This window comes from Tympanuchus pallidicinctus, unplaced genomic scaffold (genome assembly GCF_026119805.1).
Source record: "Tympanuchus pallidicinctus isolate F22 unplaced genomic scaffold, pur_lepc_1.0 scaffold2, whole genome shotgun sequence".
Classification (NCBI taxonomy): Eukaryota; Metazoa; Chordata; class Aves; order Galliformes; family Phasianidae; genus Tympanuchus; species Tympanuchus pallidicinctus.
Window position 1 is genome coordinate 54458715 of NW_026294721.1, and position 26159 is coordinate 54484873.

The window sequence follows — 26159 nt, forward strand, 5'->3', positions numbered from 1 at the left end:
TTTCTAGGCTTGTCATTATTTATAACAGCTAATTTTCTCTCCAAGAGCTTGCATTGAAGAATTCAGGTTTTCTGGCTTCTTGAGAAGGAACAGGGGGAACAAAAGAAGCAAACAAGCCTGCTCTATACTAAAAGTAGAATGGAGAATGTGAGTATCAGGACTGGCCTTACATGCTTTGAAAACTGGTGTTGCAATTGCCATTGTTGTCCTCAAGCCTCAAGAGAAACTATCTAGGGAAAATTATTTTTCAAAAGAATTGCAATCAAACTCTTGTTTAAAAGCTGTTATCTCCTTGATCATTCCAAACAATTTGTGGATATTTTCAGCAATAGTTAAAGTGCATAATGAAGACTAAAGCCTTCTGCTCTTCTGCAGAACTTTTTCATGGCAACCTGCAACAAACCATTGTCAGTTTGCAGTCTGCAGTCCTTGACACAGTATGTCAAAAGAATTTCTCGACACAGACATATTTACTGTTATAATCTATTTTAATGTCTATTGTTTGCTTCCATGGTAAATAAATAGCAGGATGGCATACAATGTATGATCATGCTTCTGTAATTATTAATATTGTTAAAGGATCTTTCTATGTGAAGGAATTGGCAAGAAAAGCTCAGTGATGCAGTCTTGTGGGGTGTTTTTTTTTTTTTCTTTTCCCTAGTGAGCTAGCAGAGTCTTGGCCACCAAAAGCAGTAACAGAGCTGCCACCCTAATGATTGGTCAGATGCCTGGTGTACTGCAGCAGACACTGGAAACAGCATCTAGATACAAAATAAAGTTCTGACATTAGTCTTTCCCAGGTCTCAACTGCTGTGTTGTTCCTGTATTAGGGAGTCAAACTACTTTGTTGCTCAGATGTTGCAGATAAGTCACATGCTTCTTAAATAAGGTCTGGGAAGCAGTATGTTCTAAAACGGAGTAATAAGAATAAATTGATTCTTGAGACATGACAATTTTCTGAGCACGTAGAGACTCTTTTCTTTAATAGACTTAATATCAGCAAGTTATTCAGAGTTTTCAAGTTGTTCCTTCAAAATGTATCATAGGCATTTGGTGTAGTTCTCATGCCTCTTGCCAACATGCCCTCAGATGACCCTGATGGTCCATGGGATCCTGGTAACTATGGTAGCACAGTGTGATACACTGCTCTTGCAACAAGCTGTGTTCTAATTAGATTCCTTAAGGGCTGTCCAGCCATCCTTTCCAGGTAGAATAAATGCCTTTGTCTCATTTCCTGCAGTGAAATTAACGATGACGTGTGGATTGCAAATGTCAGAATGATGCTAAAGCTAAACTGAATAGCTATTTCTGTATTCAAAATTTTTAAAGGGTATTAAAAATGCTTCTAATGTGTTGTGATAATACTGGCTTAAGTAATGTCTACTGGAGAGCAACGTACCTCTCAGCTCACTTTTCTCTAGAAGCCTAGATTTTATTTCTAACTGAAAGCAGTTTTCTGTCCTCAATCTGTGAGTTAACAATGAGTCCCACCCAGTTCTCCAGGGGAAAAATCACATTTTGTTTCCTTTCTATTTTGACAGCCTTAATTCGTTTTATAATGGCTACTAATTAAACACTTGTAATAATGCTTTTATTACTGTAAATTATAGTGTTAATACTTGTGCTACGTGCTTTTGTTATAATGACATTCAAGTTATTATATTTGCATGAGAAATAGGGCAAGAAATGTTCTCTTCCCCCCAGTGTGATTTCTCTTTATTTCCTCAAGATAGCTGTAGAAAAGTTAAGGTAATTTACGGTGTCTTAAACTCAGGAAGTGTTATGTCTGCATCTCTTCAAGAACTTCATCCTTGGTTTCATTTCTTGGGCACTTTAGAATTTGTGGTTCTTGTAGAGAATCATCTGACACGGATAGAGGGTCTGTCAGTTCTATGAGGATCAGGGGAGAGACAACTCTCTCCAAGAACTGGGAGACTCGAGCATGCGGGGCTGTGCATCTGATGGCTGAAATTCATCCAAGAGGAAAATAGAAGATAGGTAGAAGATTCTGCCTACTCATAAAATGTTAAAAATCTTAAATTCTTAGTTACCTCTAAGACGTGATGCAACGTACGTTGAAGCTTCCTGTTGCCTTAACATGGAGGCTTTACAACATCCGTAGAGCCAGCACAAGTTTAGCAACGCATGCTCATGTGATGAATTTCCCATCATTCTTTCTATGCTATTTAGGGAGATAATCCTTGAAACTTTTGGGGATTTCCAGGAGTAGTGATTGTGCTGCACCTTTTTGTCAGACTGGTGGTACACAGTGGAATTGATAATGCAGTGTTCCGCTCCCTAACTCCCTGAAAACAAAGGGAGTATTTCCACTGATTTACGTTCTGTACAGATATCCACAGTTTCTGAACAAATATCATCAGTTTTCATGTAAGCAGGCTTGTTTTTGAATTACGCTAACCAAAAACAAATGAGATCTTAGTTTTTAGTGTCTCCGTGCTGCATTTTTAATGGAAAATACAATCTGCTTAAAAGCAGACATAAACAACTTTTCTCAAGCCTGCCTGACATTTAATGTGTAACTCTGGAGGTTCATCTGATCTAAAAAAGGCTGGCAGATGGAGAAACAGCAGGTGGACCTCAGATGAGACAGCCAAGAGGTAACAAACAGGGTAGGAAACTAGGTCAGCTGAGATTTCTTCCACATTGGAAGAAAAGCTTTGAAAATGCTTCCTCCAGTGGAGGCTTAAAAGTGGATTTTTGGCGTTTTCTGTTAATATTTGTATTGGGTGAACAGGTGAATTTACAACTGTGCTTGTTTGAGCTGCTTGCAAGATGCCACAGCACCTATTTGTTTCTGTTGGTTAACTTAAGGGATTTAACAAGAAGGATGTTGTTATGAGCAAGAAACTGCAGGGAAACACGGATCTTTCTTTCTCAACTTCTATTCTTTTTCTCTCTATTCACCAGTCTCACATTTCATTTTCTTACATTCATCTGCCTAATTTTCAAATACTTTGGTTGCACCTTATCCCTGTAGCCAGATGTCAATTTTAGTAGAAAATCTTATTTTAATCATTGTGTCTAGTATGCTTGGAGAGCTGAGCTTTGCTATTTGACCCTTCCTCTATGTAGCTGAAAGACCACAGCTCATATCCTCGTCAGGATTCTTCCATGACTGTTATCCAAAGACATGGTGAGTATTGAGTTAGAGAAGCCCTGTGGCTGCATAAGGTAGGCAGAGAAACAAAAGAGGCGTGAGAGCTTCTGTTGCCGTGCCTCCCTCCCCTGGATTTTGCTTTTTGGTCCGGAAGCTAGTGATAAAGAATAGCATGGGGTTTTACAAGGCTTTCAGGCACAGATGCCTCATGTAGTCAGTTACATTGAAAACAGGACTACTATCTTCTCAAGGGAGCTTTGCAACAGTCTTTATGGATATGCAAGTCTTTATCTATTGCTTGAGAGAGAAGATTACTGAAGCTGAGAGACTTACTTTCCCATTGGCATTCACCCATATTCACCTACTGGTGAATAGAAAAGCAATGTTTGTGACTGTCATGTACAGTTTATTGGCCACCTCATTGGTGCTATTTATCTGTTTTCTGATGAGATTGTGAATTCTCAGCAGGCCTGCAGCTTATTTCAGATCTCAGTGTCATAGTAGTTACATATCCATGAACTCCCAGATACTTTGGGTTGTGTTATTTATTATTTCTACTACAAGAATACCTACAGGCCCTAGATAAGATTGGGATAGGAGCCCAATACCAAGTTCAAGAAAGAGGTTTGACAAAGAGTTTAAATGGATTTGCTGCTAGTTACAAAGCTGAAGGGAAGATGTGTTTTTTGTGACTTTTTAGAACATCTGGCACATCTCCAGTGTCATGCAAATAAACAACATTGCAGGGAAAAAACATGCATTGCTAGTTTTAAATGTCAGAAGTTCATTATTTGCCTCAAATTACCTATGTGTGAGAGTGAGGGAGATGTTTTTTTAGAATCAATTCCAAAAAAAAAACAAAAACTAGATTGTAGACTGACCTGCTGGGGGTGGAGTACAGACTCTCCTTACAATGTTCTTGTAATTGTGCTATCTCTATTTGTGGTACATGTTTGACTACATTGTGCATGCTGGCGCCAGAGCAGGTAAACAGGAGAGTATGTTTAACAATCAAGCATCAAGTAGCAGGACAAGACAGTGCTCACTGTTTTAAGATGTCACAGCAAGGTCAGGTTTCCCGTCCTAAGCTTCAGTGAGTAAATTGCTAAAAACCAGCGTGGTACCGCTGGTCCTGAATAAAATATATGCCAGCCCTTTGAGATATAAGAGCTGAGTAAAAAAAAAAAAAAAAAAAATGGGTTTTATGATGAAGTCTGGATGTATAAAAGCTGGAAGTTTTCAAAACATAAAGGAAATACAAAGATAAAAAAAATATATTTATCGATACACGCTTTTTTCTGCTCAGTGAGATTTTGGCAAAATTCATTCAGTACCCTGAGGGATTTAAGTGAGTGGAAATCTGTGAAATTGTTCATATTGCTTCTAGCACCACATACTCTTATAATATCTTGTGAGTATTTGTCCTCTGCAATAAGAATCTAATTTACAACTGCCTGCCTTACTATCTGTACAGAACTATTTATGTCCATTCTCCTTGTTAGAACATATACTGGCTTTGTATATTTATCTTTGCTGTTATTATAGACAAAGACTTCCCCAAATTCTGAATCTAATGCTGTTAGGAAGGGTACCTTAAACACCAATAACACCTTTCAACAGCATGCATGAGTATACCTTAAAATTTACCTACTTCGGGCATACAGGTTTTGAATAGGTTCTTAGTAAGAACTTAAAATCATCTGATTCGTAGCACCAACATGCCTACTTATGTTTCCTTAAATGTTATTTAACAATCAGGTCAGCAGATGAAGAGCTGAAGAGCAGAGAATCTAATTAGGTACAAGATCTTTTTGAATAAATGATTCACCAAATGATCACATACCATTTATTTTCCCCTAATATCTAGCAGTAAAACTGTATAAGATTAATTCCCAGTAAGCCAGACTCAGTGGAGGTGAAGCACTGCATATTAAGTGCAGTGCCCACTCAACCTTCTTTGTTGATGCTCTTCCTGCCCCACATTTCCTGCTTTATGTGCTATATGTGCATACTCAAAATGAAGTGTCTCACACAGCTGATGAGGAGTTTAACGAGTCTTGGGAATTTCCAGGTCAAGACTTTAGGTCATTTGCTGCTGGACACAGAAACACAAATATCAGGGTTACAGACAGATATAACCATTTGCCTAAGCACCTTCTGGTGAAGGATAATTGTGCTGTCACCTAGAACACTTCACCTTTACTTAAGTAGCATATTTATGTGGGTACTTTAAAAAAGTCTTGTAATTTTTTATCTCTGACACAGGCAAAGAAGAAGACTAGCATGATTTTCTTGGTTTCTGTTATATTTGAGGGGAGGTCACGCTCTTAGAAGCTCGCTCAGTGCTTTTGTGCAGTCACACCAAAGAGAGTGTACTTGATTTCTTGAATTAATGTTGATTCGAAGACGTGATACTTTTGTCAAATGTTGTCTGTAACTCAGATGGAAAACAACATCTGCCTGTATGGAACAAAAGAGGCACGCTCTATTTAAGCAGCTCTAAAAACAAGTATTTAACTCTGCACTAAGTGTATCAAAAGCCTTTATTTCATATTAGTGAATCATATTTCTTGCATCAGCTCCTGAGTTTCAGCAAGTCTCTTCCCTGTCACACTCAAATTGGACTACTTGGCTCTGAAGTGGCATTTTGAAGGAAACATCGATCACAGTTTGAAATAGCATACTGCAGTTAGGCCATGCCATTCAATTCTAATCCACCTCCTGCTTGTTTTTATTTATTTGTTTAATATTTATTTGTGCATTGCACCACCTTTCTCTAGCTGTTTCTAAAATTATATTGCTAATTATTAACCCCACATGGCATTCCTGCAGTGGGGGGATCAGCGCTGGTTTACTTCATGTAGTGCTGTCGTGAAACATCAAGTGGGAAAATTCAAGCCTAGAAAAGAAGTAATTTATTGCAGTACAAATGAGTCACACTGCTGACAGATTCTGACGTGCAACCAATCTATTAGAGGTTTTTCTTTTCACAATTTCTGTCTCCTTCTCAGCTCCAGATGTGCTCTTCTGAAAGGCTGCACAAACATAGATTCACTCATTTGGAATTTTTCTGTCTCTTCTTAACTACAAAAGTTTTGTAATAAAGACCCTAAGTCTGGAAATTGTTCAATATATGAAGGTGTAGAATAATTTTTCTTCTGTCTTGCAATGCTTTGATATTCTTAGAAGAAGATGAATGTTAACAGCAGGTATTTGGGGACTGCAAAATAGAATAGAAGCTAATAACTACTTTGTCTATGAAAGCACATTTATACAAGCCAAGGTTTTCCAAGTCATGATCGGCTTCTTTGGGCTTTAGGGTATTTGCTCAGTGCTAAGATGAAAAGTTAGGTTAAGGCAGCACTGTGAGGTTCACCTTTAGTCCCAGCTACATACAATAAATAGGTCAAGCATTCCTTCTGTCCTGTTGGCAAGCAATTATCCTAATGAGGGAGCTATTGAGACTTACTGTTATTTTCTTTGTAACAGAAGACTGTGTGAATTGGTACTCCATGAGTTAGAAGCCCTGCTCATCTCCCTGTTAGCATGGTTATTTCATCTTGGAACAGAGCTGTGCAAAGGAGCAGAAGGCAGGAACCCTCTTGTAGAAACTACAGTTTTGTGGTTCCTTCACTGTAGATGAGTGATAAGTATCTTAAATGAATAGTCTTCTATTTGGACTTAAACTATATTTTACAGTAGGGACTGTTTGGAACTTAAAGATGACTTCAAGTGAGTGGGGCTGCAGGTCTGATTTTGTTGGTGGCTGAGAGCTGGAGAACAAATTCTTTGTATTCTGGATCACTTTCTCAGTTTTTTTTATGTATCTTAACCTAAATTGCATTGCTAAATTGATTGGAAATGCTTCTTGAAGAGTTTGGAGAACAGCAATTGATGTTTTTGTGATGACTGGAAAAGCAAGGGTTTTCTTTCTATTTTAATCTCCTTTGCCAACAATTTGTTTGGGAAACAAACAAAAGGTGAACGTTCTGAAAAAAAAAGTCAGCTAGCTTGCTCTAGTTATCATCCAAAAATACAAATCTTTAGGTTAATATCTTGCAGACTTTATTTAAAAATCATAAAAAGCATGAAGTACTTCTCAGTTGTGCATCAGCAATGTATCAGATTGTATTTCTCAGAGGACAGATGCTATGCATTTGTTCCCTACACAAGGCTTGGGCCATTTCACTTCAGAGGCACAAGTAGCTACAGAAATGAGCACAATTGAAGAAGCCAAGGGCCAGCACAGCAGAGGCTTTACGAGCTATTTGGGCAGAACAAGGAGGGCAGATGCTTGACCAAGGAGAATCACCAGCTGAAAGGAAGAAGAGAGGCTCTAAGAAGTCAGGAAGGGAAGCAGTGGCAGAGGATGGCCCTGGCATAAAGTTGCAAGCAACACAGGAACAAAGCTAAAATGCCCACTTCTAAAGAGCTTTTGTAGACTATTGGATTTTTTTTTTTTAACTCAATCCAGGAAGATCTGTCTTGTTACCAGCTTCACCTTAACTGTCTTGAAAGGAGTTATTTAAGGCAACAGTTGCTCTGCCAAATACAGCTGGTGGCTTGGTGAAATTTGCAGGAATGGAAACTGTTGGTTTAAACTGTTTCATCTGCAAAGACTTCTCAACAGAGACTTTGTGTACAGTACTTAAATCTTAGGTGCATTGTTAATAATAAGATAATGTAAAATAAAAGCAAACAGTCTTTAAAGACATCCTGGCATGCATGGTTACAGCACACTTGCTTTCTGAAATTGCCCTTTGAGGCTCAGCCACTTCCGAGGAAGCCTCCTGCTGTTTCAGCACTGTCAGATTTCTGTACACGGCACAGTCACAGTGCTCGTGCTGCAAAAGCAACAGGGAAGGAACCAGCTCAATGAAATCAGTTTCTGCAGAACTGTAATAGTTCTCCACAGACCTAAAATGTTTGAACGTCCTTATACTTCTCAGTATTGTGGGGAAAAACTCATGAAGTACTATACCAGGGCTTTGTCAACACAATATTTGCTTGGTGAGTGGAAACCAGTGCTACTAGAATGTTTCTAGCCTTGCAATAGCTTGGATAGGATCTCTTTGGTGCATAGAAACGTTAAGGCAGAAAACACTTATCACTTATTTCTAGTCCTGAGAGGAATACAACTTTCTTTCCCCATACGTGGATAACAGTTCCTTTGTTTTCCTGTAGTGAAGCTATTACACCAGAGTCATGATGGTGAAGGAGTTTGTTTTTAATTATCTTTGTTTTCTCTTTGCCTCCATAAAATTCATTGCTTTTTCCTTAGCATCTGGGGAAATCTGAAGATAGATTATGTTTAAGGGAGCACCATTGTTCTCTTACCCTACTCTTACCCCTTTATATATTTTTATCACCATTCCCATTTTTGGCTAATGAGTTTACTTCTAAATGGAGAGAGGGGAGAGGGCTGGAGAGTTGCAATACAAACTCGGCTTTTAATCCTAGAACAAGAAAAGATTTGCTGATGGAGTATTTGATTTCTCAAGTGTAAATTGTGCTCTTAGTCAGTAAAATAACTCAGCTTTGGCTTTTGGCTTGTCAGTGCTGATTTCTCATTGTTACTCAGTTCCCACATACCTCTTTGCTGGAATGAAGTCCAGAAAACATGGGGGGGGAAGGTTTCTGTTGCTTCAATTCAGTTTTTTATAGCCCTTGAACTGTCTATTTCTAGCCTGGTCTGGTTCTTCTCAAGCATATTAATTTGGTTGTACCGAAGTTTTAACTCTGAAGATAACTGAAAAATAAACCTCACTTACTTGCTCAGACAGAAAATTCAGACTTCCTGAGGTTTTGCTCACTGCACATGGTGTCTGCTCTGGGCTTCAATCCCAGGCTTTGTGCTGAGGCAGCTGAATGGAGGGCTGGGAGTCCTGAACTGCTGTAGAATCAGCATGGAGGTCATGGAGACAGAGACTCCTGCACTGTCTGTCTTACTGCCTCAAATCCATTTTGCAGAACGCTGAAAATATTAGAAACAAAGAGTTATGTGGTGAGCTCAATTACTGGGAGATTGCCTACCAAATATAAATGGTAAGTTAGCTTTCCAAATAAAAACTTTGTTCAGTATAGCCTGCCACTCAAAGAATTGGCTTGACCTCCCTACTTATGTCTTCAGCTGAGATAATTCTGCTGATATTCTTTTTTTCCAGATGTCTATTCCCCAGTGTCATTTTCCCTAAAAAAATTTGATATTTTAATCAGTTGAAATGGCTGGAATAGTAGCATTGTTAAGCTCATAATTGTTTTCCAATCACATTTTTTCTTAAAAATGTTACTTTTTTTTGTTATTTCCTTTTTCCCTTTTTCCTTGTATTTTTATTAATAATGATTGGTCAGCAGTTCATGATGCTCAACTTCTGTTATGTTGGAAATGCACGACTTACCTTAGCAAAACAAGTCTATTAAGTTTATTAAGGATGATTTTTAGGTATATCATTACTCTTATACATTGATCTGATAGTTAAAAGATGGCTAAAATTAAAACTTCCCCTATCGATGTATACAATTATACTTCCATGCCATATTGGACAATTGAAAAAAAAAAAAAAACTACATCTATACGTATATATACACAAACATTACATGTAGAGCATCACGTATCCATAAGCTACAAATCTACTACTATATGAAACTATGGGAAATACCAAGGATACTGTTTTGGTTTGGGTTCAGTAATCACCACCATAGAGCACCTGATGGTTAGGTCTTGGGTAAAGATATTTTTAGTCAATGACCCTTAAAATATATAAAATTCAGGGTAATAAAAGGAGAAATAGATTTGCTGGCCAGTATTCTATACATCATGGGATTTTTCAAGGGATTCAATGAGGTTTAAATGCACATCAGTCTGTAATGCAACAGACTGAACTGTTCAATTTACTCCAAGTAACAGTTACAATCTTCTCACTCTTACAGTCTTCTCCTTGCATTTTAGGCCTAGCTCCAAGAGCAAGGTGAAACAGTGGAGTCTCCCCAGAGGGGAGATGGCAGACAGGATGAAAAACTGATCTTACCAATGGTGTTGTTTTTAAATTGAAAATTATTTGCTGCTTTAAACAACATTTTTTTTCGGTCTGTTGTGAAAATGTTTTCTAGTTGTCTGAGGCCTTTGGGCTTATATAAGGCTTTAATCTTCTGAAAAGTTTCCATAACCTCTAGGGTTTAAATGAATATTAATCCTGTCCAGCAGAAAACAAACAAACAAAAAAAAAAAAGCACAACTGAAATGAGAATGGAGAGAGATGCAATTCATTAGGCATCTGCTTTTAAAATCCAGCTGTTCACCTGGCTCTTGGCTGTGTGCATTGTAATTCTGCACAGGGCAGGACTGAGAGCTGGTAGGTAAAATGCTATAAAAGTGTGTCTTTAAGGAATGATGAAGTATATCAAAAGGAGGTGTACAGCCTCAACATCATAGAGATGACTCTGGTGAAAAGACGTGACATAGTTGTGCAGAATAAGTGACAGAATGGGAGTTCCAGCTACAGTTCTGAAGGAAAGCCAACACAGGAGCTCGGTAGCACAAAAAAAAAAAAAAAAAAAAAAAAAAAAGAAAGAAAAAAAAAGCCTTCCAAACCACCAGAATGTTTCCTGTATAAAACATTAAAAACATTAATCACTTCTGCTGGAGGACAGCTCATGGTACACATTAGGAAATTTCCAGTAGCTGCAAGAACAATACAAACAGAAATCAGTAAAGGACTCTGAAGGATGCTCTGTAAGGCAGCCCCCCCAAGAACTGTCAAAGCAGGTTTCTGTCAGAAGGTGAAAGCTAGTTTTTTCTCTGGAGATGAACTGCTTTGTAGGAAAAAGGAAGCAAAAACATTTTTTTTCCCATCAGCTCATTTCCTTCCTAAACTAACTCCATCATTTCCTAAGCCTACCCAGCATCTTTCTATTTATTAAGTTTACCTGCAAAGTGCTTAATTCTGCTCCTTCTACAATTCACAGAGGCAGGCAATCAAAGACTATTTGCAAATAATCTTGGGAACTGCTGAGAAGGTAATAGCTAACTGTTCCTGAGGGGATGAAAAATAATAAAGAAACAAAAATTATTTAGAAATCCTAGTAACAAAAGATATCAGACTATATATGAAAGCATATAAAAAGATTTCAAAGCCGAACAGGGCTTGAGAAAAAAAAAGAAAGCAAGAAAAGAAAGAAATACTTGGTATTGTTTTGCCTCCTTTGTATTAATGCATAGTCAGCCATTCATACTTCAATTGAATATGTGTCTTACTTTCTGCCTGACCTCCGTCTCATTCAGAAAGATTGTCTCCATGTAGTCTTTGCATTCTCCTGCCTTTACAGCAGGACAGTTTGTATTGTACTCTATCAGTACCTTGAGAAAAGTACCCCTAAGGAAATCAATGAAAGAAAGGGCAACTTCTTCTATTTTGGAGCACAGGGCTTAAAATATCTCCTCCACCACTGTTTGCCAATGCCATCAGTGAAGCAAGGATAACAGCAGCTTCTTCCTGCCTTGTTCAGTGTGCAGGATTGTCATTTAGGATTCAGTCTCTGCAGCAGTAGGGTCTTGACATCCTCTCTCATTTTCAGATGTTGCATGGAACATGAGGAGCAGCCAGTGTGTTGGGACAGGCTAGGAGAAGGTGTGGTGCCATGAACTATAGGGCTGGAAGAAGTCACCAAGAAACCTGTCCCAAAAATGAGGAGCAACAATGACCTGAGCAGAGGTACTAATCCAACTCCTGCCTCCCACTCTTGAAAAGAGAGAGAATAAGGATTCAAGGACTTCCTAAACCACATATGAGACAATATGTACTGTGAAAACAAATCATGTTTTTTTCCACCCTTTTAAACAAGATTTTCTTGAAAATACATCATAGAAAATATCATTGCAGGATAATTATTCTCTTGCACAGCTTTCCGTTTCATTTGTCTAAAATCCTTTTGCAAGCTCTATTCCACTGCCTTGCGGTGTATATTTTCTTCTAACCTTATTATAAACTTATTATTTTTTTTTTTATTTTCTAGACTGTAACTGAAGTCTGAAAGCACTCAGCTGTTACGGTGGGGTATGTGTTAAACATACACGCAAAAAAAAAAAAAAAATCACTGTGATTTCTCAAGACTGGTTGGTACTTTAGACTGCCTGACAAATAACACGTCTCAAAGCAAGTCTTTTAAGATCTTTTCCTGATAATGCTCATGATAATTGAAGACCACGGCCATTCTGGTTAGCTTAAATTCTTTCACACACACAAAAATAAAGCCAACTTTTACAAGCTTTTGGTCAGTCAGTGCCTCAGTAAGCCATAGTTTCAAAAGCCTTGTGTCATCACTCAAGTTGTCTCCTTCCTCTAAGTAACAATGAAGTACAGGCACAGCTCTACATGACCTGATTTGATATTACCAGGTGGTAACACAGTGACAAAAGAGAATTCACAGGACATCTTGTTCTTACAGATCTCTCTCTGCCTTAATGGTAAATAAATTTTTAGTAAAGGACAGCACCTCTTAATCACTTACGTTGTTCATTTTGATGTAGCTTACAGCTTTCATTTTCAAACCAAAAATAGAAGGCCGTAGTTTCTCTCAAGATGGCAGGTTTGTGTTTTTAAAAAATTTTAAATTCGCATGTATATTTACCCACTGTAGCAGAAATGCTAACTCACAGCCTGAAGCAGTGATTGAGTACCTGGTGGAAGGCAGGGCCAAGCCGGGGGAGCTCAGCTGCATGCAATGGGACCAGAAGGAGTGGAGCCAGGATCACCCCTTACCAGACCTCATTTAAGGGTTGGCAGTGGAAGCAAGGATTTTTTGCTGGAGATCCCTGCCTTACACAGGCCTACTGAAGGTAAGCATTTTCTTTTCTTTGTTTTCTTTGTTCTGTGCATGTGGCTGTTGCATTTGGGTAAATGTTCAAAGTCCTCAGCCTAGGACTTTGCTGTCATTGCTGTGTTTTCCATTGTATCACAGTATTGTACCTGCCTTCTGTTTTCCCACTCAATTTTTCTTCTTTCCACTGCTCTTATAGTAAGACTGTTGGATGTGTTAGCAGTCAAGAAAATGATCAGCGCAGATACTAAAGCAATAATATATTTTGCTTTTTTTTTTTACCAAGCAAACTGTTTATTTTTGTAACTAATTTGTTTTTATTTTTTTATTCCCATATATTTTTCATCATATTCTCAGTTATGGTATGTTGACAAAGCATGTAGCTTGAGGACACCCATGCAGGTGCTCAACAAGGCACCTTTAATATGGGGGCAGTTGAACTGCCTGCCTGTGCTGCGTTGTGACAGCTGTTGTTTGAAGGCTTCCTGGTCCACCCTTTTCTATTGTGGGCTGGTGTTTTCCATTACATTACGTTTGCTTTGAAATGCATCATAGCCTTACCTTTCCTGTGCCATGAAAGTTGTGTTCTTGCAGTTACACTGTGCAGTTTAGCCTGAAAAGCAGCCATATAATGCAACCACAACTCTATTTGAGAATGTGATAGTGGAGGTTGAAAAGGATATTAAAACTTAGGCTTTAGACCTTTAAGCTAGTCTGTAGTTGACTCAGGTCAGAATGAAGTGAACAAGAATGTTTCTCTCATCTCATGGCCTGTGACTTCGCATCTGAGAAGTGGGATCTGGATGCCCTATGTCCAAGATGATGGAACAGCTTCCATGGCAGCTCCCGATCAGCTGGTGCTCATCCCTACAATTAATAACATTGTCAACCCTGCTGATAATGTTATTAATCAGACGGTGGCAGTGCATAAACATTTCAGCTCAGTGAGTATTTGAAATTCTAATGTCCTCAGTGCTGTCCAGTCATAAACGCATCTTTCCTGCCTAAAATTCTTTCCAATAGCTCCACTGGAGTATTGGATTGGTAAGTAGCATCCATATTTACCAACTGCTTTTGTTTATTTCAGAGGGCATTTTTGGAGAGCCAAGTATTACACTCTTTCCAGGAATCAATGAGTGGCAGATGCTTACTTTTTATAGTACTTTAAGGCAAACCTGCATTACTAAGTGCTCTCCTATCACAGTAATGGGAAATGGAAAGAATATATTGTACCAATCTGTTGCACAGTAAAGTAAAACATGTCTCCTGGTTTCATTTATTGAAGGTCAATTAATTTTATGTAATATAATAATTGTTCTGCATAAACATAGCTGTAGAGCTTTTCTTCGTGAGCTAAGAGTTGTATCTTTTTCAGATGAAACTAAAGGCTCAGTGGGTCTCTCAGAAAAGGGAATTGTTACAGAGCTTGAGGACACCTTCCTTGGAAGAGTATAACGCTAACCTGCTCTTAAGCAGTGATGCTTTCTGCCTATAGACATCACTGACAATGGCACTTTGGATACTGGCTAGTTATTATTTCTTTATATAATCTAGATTGTGAAAAACACAGCAATATGGCATGTATGTTTAAAGGCCTCAGTACAGCTTGTCATCTCAGCCCTGGCACACACCTGGATTTGCTTTGCATAAGCATGAGTGAGTCTGGTTGAATCCAGTGAAGAGCAAACATCCGGTGTCTGTACTAACATAGTCAGATCTGTCACCTGCTTAGAAATCCAGGAATTGTGAGAAACTCTTGACTGATATCTATGCCACCAATCACTATTCTAAACCTGTCATACTTGGGAGATCTGAAGGAATCGGATGTATTCTGTGGAGAAAGGATGTTCTCCTGGAGAGATATGGAAGCAGTGAGTTCAGTGCTCAGTCATCTCCTACAGGACCTTTCAACCCTGTGTCCTGCTTCATGGATTGGGAAGGAGTGGGCACAACTTTGTGCTTGCCCCAGGTGGCTGTCACAGATAGGAGAGATGGCATAAGGCATCATCTAGCGTTATTCCAGGTAAATGTGACACAGAGCTGCCTCTGGTTACTTCACTGACGCAGATGAACACTATAGCAAGGTGCGTGATAGGCATTACACAGCATCCTTTTTACATGGTCAAAAACGGCTGCTGTCTTCTGCTGTCAGCTGAATATGTTTCATGGATTTGTGCATGAGCTAGGTAACATCCAGGAAGGAAAGGAGTAGAATCAAAGCAGTAGAAATGAAGTAAAAGAACGGATTAAACATGAATTCACAAATACTCTTATTACCCAGGGGAAAGTTTTGGCTACTCTTTTATCTTTCTGTGATTTTTTCAGTAGTATAAGATAGCACAAATATTTTTTTCCCCACTCTCCATCACATGTACACAGGATACAAATTACCATTATTATGTATCGAACAAGAGCAAGTATCATTGCTTTAGGAAAGAGTAGCTGACCAAAAATTGAATTTGTATAAGCAAAATTTCACTATGTGTTTCAGAGATGGCAGCATACTAAATCTCTTACTGTGCTGCAGGTAAATCTTCATGGCTCAATTGATCTGTGGAAGAGGAAAGAGTCTGTTGCTGTCTTTTTAGGAAAGACTTCCTGAAAAAGTAAAATGCATTCATGCCTGACCCCTTTATTTGTGCTTTGGACCATCAACATATTCCTGTTACTGTAGGACACTGAGAAGGCAGCATGTTGGAAGGATGAATGAGAGTGGGGTAGGGGAGCACTTCATACAGATGCCAAATCTCTGTTGGTCAGAGGTCCCATAGCGGTCCTAATTGGTTACGTGCTCTGACTTACTGCCAGGACTGGAGCTGCTATGGCTGAAACGTGACTTCTGAAACTCCCATTGCTTTGCCTTCTGTTAAGATACCTTTCATTCAGATCAGACCTAAACCGTGGATATCAACCTGGAGAATAATTCGGGGAAATCTTGCCAAGAAGGAATTAACCAAAGGGCTGGAAGGGATGAAATCTAAAACAGTGCAGTGTGGGTTAACATTTCATTCTTGAACTTCTCAGCATTAGTCATTTCCATCTGTAGCACATGCTGCTGTTGCTCTCAGAGTTGATGCTTGTCCAGTTGGCTCTTGTATCTGTTGTACAAGATGCCAGATTTGCTCAGAAGCCAGGATCATTTATGCCATGATCATTCAGTCTGAACTGACTCAAATCGTGGGGCTTTGTTTGGGACACCTTTGTGTCCGTATAGTTTCTCTTTGTTCCCCTTGAAAAACACAGCTGAGTTTATACTGCTGTGCCCACTCCTTTTCCTATGAAAGCTTTATCTTTATGCTTCTGAGACATTTAATTTGTTATCTGATGTCCTACTTTGTTGTTCAAGTAGATTCTGCAGTGAATACTGCAGAAAAATGGGAACGGTGAGAATGCTTGTTTCCACTCGCAAGTAAGCTGGCATCTGTTTTATTGATGATCTTTAATTTCCAGGGGTACCATTTGTTCAGTGTTTATGAAGCACTGGAGACATAACAGCGTTCATGCTCCTGAAGTTGAATGGCAGCTCTGGGTATCTCTTGGACCTTAGCTACCAGAGCAGGAAAGATGCCCCTAGGAGGTAACAGAACTAGCAGAGTGAGCATTCAACTATTTTCCCTTCATTTTATGTACCAGGGAGAGGAAAACCTGAGAGGCAGAGAGAATGTGGGACCACAACTCTCATTTTCAAAGTTATTTCTCAGTGAGTGCTGCTGGCAGGATAATATGGGCAAGGTCCACGTCTGAGGAGAAAAATGAAGCAGTGTCCTAGTCCATCACCAGCAGATGTAAGTATGGCTCCTGCTCCTGGACACTGGCACTCCTCTCAGTGTCTGGACCATGGTGAGAGTCCTTTTTGTACTACCCTGGCTCTGGCTATAATGCAGGGTTAGCCACTGTTTGAGTTCTGCTGTATTCATATATGCTCCTGCAGGGTACACTGCCTGGATGAAGGTAACCAGAGCTGCAGAATCAGTTGCTTTCATTCATAATTTGCTTTGATTATTGACTGTCATGATGAAGATTGGTACTTTCTATTTGATTTTCCCTGGCATTAGCTCCCATCAAGTAATTCAAGTTATGCCCTTCCTTGCTAAATTGAAGAGCACTTCAGGAAATCCTTGTTTCTTTTCAGGGAAGTGTTTGTACACTGTAATCCCATCACCCTTCAGTCTTCATTTTTCATGCTTACTAAACATTATTCTCCTTATCTCCTGCAAGAGCAAAGTGTGTTCTTTGTCTCCTGGATCACTGTGGAAAGTCTTTTCTGCATGTTTTCCAAACCTCTGCAAAGGAGTATGTAACACCTACCTCAGTGTCTTTAGCTTACTCTCCTCTTTCTGCTGCAGGTCATTTTTTTCTTTATACTGACACCATGACCTTAGGGTGCAATTTCTAAATATCATGCAGTCTTCCCTGAGCTGCTGCTCTGGAGTGGAGGCCACCATCTTCTAAGCTTCTTCTGTCTTCTATGTTCTGTGCATCTATATGTGGTACTTTGCACTGCAGACTTTTAGAAAGAAAACCTCATGGCTAGGACCAATTTCTCAGGTAATTTCTGGCATTCTGTGTGACTGCTTTTCAGTCACAGAACTTTCATAGTACCCGTATTTGTTATCTGACAGTTTGATCAACAAAGTTTTTGGAAGTACTTTTGGATCACTGGTGGAAAAACTTGAGTTTTATCAGACCTAATATGTTCCGTATACTGCAAAATATTGTGATATCCAAAATATCACACTGACTTCAATTGCTGTTCTTTCATAAAACTGTGTTCTTGAAATCTGACCAAATCTATTTGTGTGAGCTCATTTTTATTTATCTAATTTGCTGCAAAGATAAACTGAGCACTTGAATAAGAACTAAGTGGGCTACGTTGCACACATGCAGATTTCGCTGTTAAACCACAGATTTCATAAATGTTTTCTTCGAAGCAGTGCTGATGGCATTAATTTCATCTTTAACTGTGTATAGCTTGAATTTTGTAGTGCAGTTCCCCCATGATTTTACTTGATATTGATGCTGACTTAATTGTCCTGTTATAGTCTAGGTCATCTTCCTTTTTTTAATTTTGGGCTGAAAAAGTTGACCAGCTGACCATGCCAGAATGAATGCCTATCTTTTGATATTCATTGATGTGACTGCTGCAGACAGACTGAATGACTTTCTTCTCTTGAAAACAGATTCAAATAACCACTGTTGCTTGATAAGCAAACAATAAATGGATTGGGTTTTTTACTCTAGTTCTTCCTGAGAAAGAGGGCTCCATTATGTTCAGGAGCAGAATGAAAGTGAAACTCATCATTAGGTAAACACCTGGTTCTCATGCTTTTCATATGTTTGTATTTCTTTTTTTCTATTATTCTGTTTTTCCTTGACAGAAATAAGAAGGAAAAAAATGTTGACAGGAAGAAAAGAAGATGCGGTAGTATTAGTAATATCTGGTCTTTACAGAAAAAAAAAGTATATATTCTGCTCACTTTAAGCTAAAGACATTTTGCAAAAATAGCAGATGGAAATATGTATATTTTAGGAAATTTGTCTTTTGGTTACCAAAAATTTAGATTTTCAACTTTGTATTTAAGAAATGATAGCATAAATATAGGAGCTGCATTCACAGCTTTGCACTGTCTACTGATGCTGTTGCTACTGGAAGCTTCTGACCACTGTTGTCATTGGACCACTACTGATTCACATAATGCACCAAAAATACAGGATAATCAGAATCTCTTTCACTACTGGCTGAACAGAGGTTACAAAATTTCTTTCCCTCATGTCTTTTTTTGTGTGTATAAATTGTAAAAAATTTCAGTACTAAAACCATTTAATTTGTTTTGTTCCAGCTCTTCATCTTTGAGTTGCTCTGATTGCATTTGAGGATCAAGTCACTCCTGTTTGCATTACTACACCTTTGCATTTTAGTTTATTATTCCCAAAAAGGTGTTACATGCACAAAAGAAAACATGTCTTGCTGAAACACAGTCTGAAATTTACAGAAGAAAAAAAAATGTTCTAATCTGTACATAATTAAATCGTTACTGCCTAATAGTATCTATAAATTGGAAATTGCAAACATTGGCTGCAGCATTAATGGCATACAGACACACCAATTAGAGAAATAGGAAAGGTACAAAATTAGGGAATAGCACTTGAGTGATATTTGTGCTCTTCAGTGTTCTTGGACAATTTTTATGTCATGGGAAACTATGCTGAGATGTACCTGAGCTGTGACTTTGTGTTCTGGAATTTAATTTTTTTTTTTTTTTTATTTTTTTTTTTTCCCCTTAGTCTGGTTGATTCAGTGTCTGAATACACTTCGTACCATGAGGATCCTCTTCCCTGAGCCAAAGTCTGTCAGAGTCAATTTCAGCAGCTGATGAGGCCCTTCAGGTGAGGCTTTTACCCTCAGAATGGCTTGATAAGTCTGCAGGAATCTGAATGTACAGTGTAGAAGTTGATTTGCCTTTTTCTTCCCCTCCAGATCAGGTACAACACTCAGTGTTGTACATCCAACCTCCCTCTCCCATTTGCGTTCAGCAAAGACTCAATTTACATTTCATTAGAAAAATTTCATGGAGTCTTGGACCAATAGCACTGCAAAACTTCCAAGGTCTCATTATTAGATGAAACTCTCAGACCTTCAGATTCACCTCCATCCTATTGTTTTACTGTTCCTAACTGAACAGTCTAATTTACTACAAGTCTGTGAAAGAGTGTGAAGCTGCTTCGTGCCTGGGAACAAAAAAGATGAAGTAGGGGGTAATTAACAAAATCAAAGAATGTCACATTGCCTTGGGTTTTACTTTATTTCACTGCTACGAGGTCTTTGTAAACCTTGATTAGGCAGACAGCATGTTTACACAGCCCGGGCAGCATGTTCCTACATGAGAAAGCAGCTTTTTTAATTAAACACACTCTTTTTTCATAGTCTGCTGCAATTTCCAGTGTTGTTCATTCTCTTTTGTACTGAACTTATCTCTTTTTTCAATGAAGAGCTTTTCTTCTCAAATTCATAATGTTTTCTGTAGTATTTACCTTGTGCAGGTTGACAAGACCAGTGTCAAATTAAGGTTCCTTAGATTGCCGTACAAACTCTGGTTTTGATTAGATTTCATATCAGTACCCTGGCCATTTTGCTCTTTAGCTACTGCAACAAGGAGTATTTAATCAACTAAGTAGCATCAAAACATGACAAATTACAAACTTCTTAGTATAGAGTACTGTGATTTATGCCAGCTGTTCAATTAAACTATTAATAGAATCCTCAATTTTTTCATTCTTCTGAAATTGGAAAGAAACACCCTGAAAGTTCTTCTCAATCCCACAAAGTAATTAAGTAGAGAAGATTTAACAAACAAGCAGAAACACAGACAGAATACTTTGTCTCAGCCTATTATCTCCTGCTTGAGGATTACTGTACAAAGCCACACCTCTTTCTGAGTCACTTTCTTTAAATTATATCAGTTGTTTCTAGGAAGCATTTTAATATAATGATACTATTTCTGGTTATCTGTTCTGCATTCTGTAAAAAAGCCTGAAGACCACTTTAAACTCTGCAAGGACTTTCGAGACAAGAATTTTGCAAGCCTTCTAACAGTAATCATCACTTGACAGCCAGGACACGTTCTCTCAGAAAATCTGAGGCAAACACATCACAAAGTTGTTCATTTAATGTAAGTGTACTTCTGGTCTTAAAAGTAAATCTGATCTGAAAACGGTGTTCATGAATCAGAGTCTCCAGATATCTGTGCCAACAGTGAGGCAAAGCCAAGCAAAAATATATTTGCAAATTCTGTCTTTACCCATAATTCATCTAATTTAATGAATGCTTACTAGATCCTTATTGGATCTAGAAAGTCATCCTAAAAAATGCTTATGGAACTAATTTTACAAAGTAAATAGAGCCAAATATATATATATATATATATATATATATAGTATTTTTGTTTTCTGTTTTAACAGTACTCAAAATAATGCCTCCAAATTGTCAAGGAAATACAGAGCCAGTCATCCACAAAGGGGTCCATGCTGGCCACAAACGTGCTACGCCAGCAGCACTCGTTCACACCCTTTTCAGACCACAGCAATACACGTCAGTTTTGCAGTGTGCACCTTCTCTAGGTACCTGGAATTGTATTTATATGGGACCACTGCATCGCTAAAAATCTGCAGAGAGCAGACTGTGCTTAAGCACTTAAGATAGGCAGTGAGGATGCTCATCAAGAAGACTACTGTCTGAATGTGAACTCTGGAAATCTCTTCTTGAACAGAGGAAGAGCGTGTTATCCTTTCTTAGGTTACAAGTTTTCCTAACTGGTAAGGAGAGACAGAGCACAGTTGGTATCGCAGCAGCCTCGGCTATTTCCCCATGTTCCTACTCTCGCTACCTGTAAAGTCACCCTCAACTTTGAGAGTCTGACATCTGGGTTTTCTGAGCTTTTTACTTTCTTAGATGTTTATTTCAAGAGGATATGGGGTAGATGGTGAGCTGTAATTCTGCACGCATAACTGCTTTTGTTTTTAAATTGGTTTTGTGATTCCAAAAGTAGCCTAGCCTTGGTTTCTGCTTAGGCTCAACGAATAATTCCATTCCCCCTCTCCTTCCTGCCTCCCCTCCTCGCCCCCCAATACCACCCTAGGAAACTATTTAAGTAATATGGAGACTTTCTCAATCTGTAGCTGTTTTAGACAGTGAACTGACCAAAGCCTGCCTTCAGTTAGGAGCATTGCTGGTACTTCACATCTTAAATACCTCTCTGAAACAAAAACTGGTTTGCTGCTTTTTGTTGAGGCACTCCCTTGACGCAGCTGCTGTTTAGATGACTAAGGCTTAGCCCAGTAGGCTGCCAAGACAGCAAGAAGAGATTTGTAGATGCCAGACATGGTTGGAGGAGGAAGAGCCTAAATGCCTTGTTAGGTATTTAATGAAGGTAAAAGGAATGCTTCTACAGAGGCTATAGATGAAAGGTGCTATACAGGAGCTAGAAATTACTGGCAATGGTGGCAGTAGCTGCAGGGAATGACACAGAAGCCAGAAAGAGGATGAAACTGAGAAGGGCAAGGACAGAACTGCTGTATCTCTTCCCTCCTGAATCCCATGGTGGCTGCACATTGCCAGCTCCATGGTGACGTCAATTCCATGGCTAGTATGTCAAGGTAACTAGCACAGGTTAAACTAAGCACATGGCAATGTTGTCATTCAGAAGCTCAGATTTGTTCAGAGATAGCTGTTAAAATAGGAAATATTTGAACGCAAGACATTACTCAGTTCTCAACTGACCCTATACCAAAGCCTGTTGTATAAAAAACAGCACATACTTCATATGCCTTGACCTTGTTCTCAGAAGAAGCTGCACTTTAAACAAACAAATATTTTCCTATCTTAGATACCACTTAGGTAAAGAGAATGAATGCCAGCAGGATGTTAACAAAGCAGCAGGTTGCAGCATGCTGCTCAAGGAAGATAGGAAGGAGAGTGGCTGCTACTCGATTCCCACCACCCACTTGTACAGCAATTGTTTCACCAAGTAGTTAATGAGAAGGAAGCTAAAATCCTGTAGGGATATGGCATGATTCAGAAAAAATACAAAGGAAAGCATCATGTTTTTTGGTGATGTCAAGAGATTCACCAGACTAGTCACTTCATAAGGAGCAACTAACAGGCGTTAATGTTAATTCATTGCTCTCCCTCCTTCTTTGCTCTGATAGATATTGCTGCAGGTAACATTTCTAAAAAGATATATTATTTGGGTGAATGCAGTGATGGATCAGAGCAGGAGTATTTCCTACTCCCACTTCACACATTGCATTAAAGAGTCCTGCATTGACTGATGCTGGCAAAACCAAGCACTTTTTGTTTGTTCTGAGCACCAATGTTAAGGCTGTACTTACCTCATACTATCTGCGTAACTAAACAAGCAGCTATACAGCTAAACCCAGCAACCATGTTATTGTTTTATCCACTAGCAGGTAAGCAATCAGAAATATCCTTAAATCAACTTTTATTCTACAGAACAGCGCCAAGCAGAGATGACTGTAGAATCAAGGTCCACAGCTTATGAGACATTATTTAATTCTTTTCATTCAATTTGTTGTATTTCCAGCAGAAATCTGTGAACCAGAAATCAAAGAAAATCTGATTTCAGAAGCACTTGTACTCACTGTATCTGAACCAAAATATTTCCCTCACATAGCAGCTGCTTCAGGGGACAGGGATATTCTCAGTGCCAGTAATGAGGTTCACAAAGCAGCATGGAAAGCTCCAGGGCATCCCTGCTTTATACAGTTTACAAACAGCCCCAAACTTCCATTTCTTCCATCTTAGCATTGCCATAGAAATGTTGGCATTTCTGAGAGCCCTCGTACAGCTCTGGTTTAGGCGTTTCAGGATATTTGTCTAGAAACTGAAGCAGGCTGGGGACAGGTTCTGGCTTTGTGATAAGAGACAAGTGCTGCAAGGCAGCCCTATGCTTATTGTACAGTGAAGGCATGGTGCAAGGCAAGAGTTTAAGGACTTCTGGGATGGGATGTGAGGCCCAGCAAGTCTGGAGACTGCAAGGGCGTTGGAAAGTGCATTACCTGCGCTGGGCTCTAGCCATGAGGTGGTCAAACGGAAAGTACTCATACATAATCCTTCAGGCTTGGCTACCTGAACTTGAGGGGCTTCTGGCGATATATTTAGGGCTTGCTGAATTCCTTGTTTTCTTGGAACACTTTTGATTCAGAAATACAGTACTCAGAAATGCAGGAATGTCCTGAAAAAATCAAACCCTTGAAATGTCATATTATATATTTCTACATAACTTGCTGTGGGCTTTCTGTACAGAACATTTTTAATTATGTCATTCAAAATAGAATACGTATTACCAACTGGGAATTTTTATACAGCTTAAGTACATCATGCATAGCTTTTTATTTCCAATGATGGAAGAGTTACCTCCAAACATAGCACAGGGACATTTACTCCTCTGCTCTGAATAACTCCAACTCAGCCCTAGCAGAGGTTGCATTGATTTTGAAGATAATTCTGAAGAATTATCTATGAATTTAATTTTGGTTTTATTTTGCAGTGCCTAGATTGCAGGAGCGTGATAAAAATATCTGAAGATAAATGTTATTGTTCGTGGTCCCTGTGTTCCCGCTGCAAATTACTCACTGTACACTGAGAGAAAGTCTGTATTATACTGGTAAGATATTGCTGAACACCTTCTTGTAGCTTCTTGTATGGAGTAGAGCATAATATTAAACTGTGCCATAACCATATGCCAATTCATCAGAGAGGTAAAAAGCATTAGCCTGAAAATGGCACAGCACTGAAGCAGTGTGATGCTTTTCAGACATACCAAGAGGATGTAACTCATAACAACTTGTAAAAAAAATTTTGGCGAAAGTGTTGTAGCGCTCCCTTCATGTATCAATGGCCTAGGAGCCTAGATTACAAACATGTCTGAAGGAAAAAGGAGGAAAAGTACAACTGCATGTTTGTGTAAAGGAAGATGAAGAAGCAGATTATTCCATTGGTAGAAGAGAGAACTAAGTGACCAGAAGTCTTTGTGGAGCTGGAGATGGCAAGCAAAGGATGTGAACTTGATCTCCGCTCCCTTTCCCATCACATGTTAGGCAGCGCAGTTGGGCTACTATAAAGAGGAAGAGTGGGAGGGAAGCCTCAGGGCTTGAAAGAAATGGGAAGCTGAAACTGTGCTACACGATGTAGCAGCACAGTCACATCACCCCTTAGTCTGGGCCATGGTTCAAATTGGGTTTGAAATTTGGGAACTTTTATTTATAATAACACTGTACATATAATTTAATTTCTTTCTTCCTATTGGAATTCTCAGATCTGTAAAACTATTGGATCTTTTCCAGGCCATCCCAAGTTTAGAGAAGTCCTACCAGCCTCTCATTACTAACTTACAAGGAGCATGATAAACAGATTAGGCTCATAGTTGGCTTGGATAATGGCTTAGAGGCATACTTACTTTAATTTATATGCATACAATATACAGTGTAACAAGCACTCAATTACACAAGATTCTTTCCTAGAAATAACCAATCAGGAATAGATGATCTCTATTAGATCAGATTTTCTGTTGAAAATTACAAATGCATGAGCAGAACTGCAGTTTCAGTTTCTTTCTATTCTTTGCATAGCTAAGGCTCGGGTAGTATTTATTATTTCAATTTTTTCTGTTCCAGTTAAGTCCTGACTTACATGCCTGTATTCACCTGCGTGCGCATCCCATGCTTGCTCAGATCAGCACCCAGCATACAAAAGAATATAAAATCTAAGCTATCAGCACAGCATGAAGAGAATTTCTTTGAACAGAAATTTTCCCAGACAATTCATAAAAGCTCAGATCAGGTTTTTGTTTGCTTTTTCAACAGCAGTTTTTATCCAGGTAATTTAGTTAGTTTTTTATTTATTTAACAGTTATTTAACAGTTAAAAACTTCTGTTTTGGACAAGATGACATCCAGATATCACCCAACTACCACAGGTCCCTTCCAACCTCAAGCATTCTGAATTTTTCCTTTTTTCCCCTACTCCTATTCACTTTGCCATTCCTGTTACATTTCAGACACAGGGATGCTGAAGGTTTGGGGTCAGCTCATGCATTGTGCTGAAAGATACTTACCCATTTTTCCCTTGCAGGGAGAGGAAAAATAGCCCAGAGCCCATACAGGTGATCAAGAGACTAGTTACTTTCATTTGCTCACGCACCAGGCCAGCCCCTTGTTATTATAATATTACTAGGCCAAATTATGACCAAATCATGCTTTTAAACTCAGTTATTCTTCAATAAATGACAGCTCAGTTGATTTCAAGTACTTTTTTTTGTTGTTGTTGGCAGACGAGTTTGAACTTTATGAGGTGATTCCTGCCCTTGTTAAGGCATGTGGAACTTGTTTCTTTAAAGTAAAATTAACTTAGCTACTTTACTTCTTCGCTGTGTGGCAAGTAACAGCACAGTGTGTTAGGCAAACAAAAATCTACTTTTAAGTCAGAAACTAAATTTAGAGACTTACCTGGAGGGCACAGCTTGAGGAGGTAAATGCTTGCCATGATCTGCCTGTGTCTTCGTAAGGGCTCCATGATGGCATCTTCAGTGCCCATGAGCTGGGTTTGCCTGCTGGGTTCCCACACACTCTCATAGTAAGATTTCAGAAGGAATTCAGGGATACTACTGAATTCTTGCTGCTTGTTTTCACTTTGACCAAGAGAACAGTTT

General features: G+C 38.9%; 1 long non-coding RNA gene across 2 annotated transcripts; it reads left to right on the forward strand.

The window, feature by feature from the left end:
* Positions 1-17572: 17572 nt before the first annotated feature.
* Positions 17573-24110, forward strand: LOC128080466 (uncharacterized). Of its 2 annotated transcripts, none has more exons than XR_008206692.1 (3): positions 17573-18239; positions 19220-19321; positions 24001-24110. It is a non-coding gene; the product is annotated as an uncharacterized LOC128080466 (long non-coding RNA). The 2 variants fall into 2 exon arrangements; XR_008206693.1 differs by lacking the exon at positions 24001-24110 and adding an exon at positions 20465-20547.
* Positions 24111-26159: the final 2049 nt, after the last annotated feature.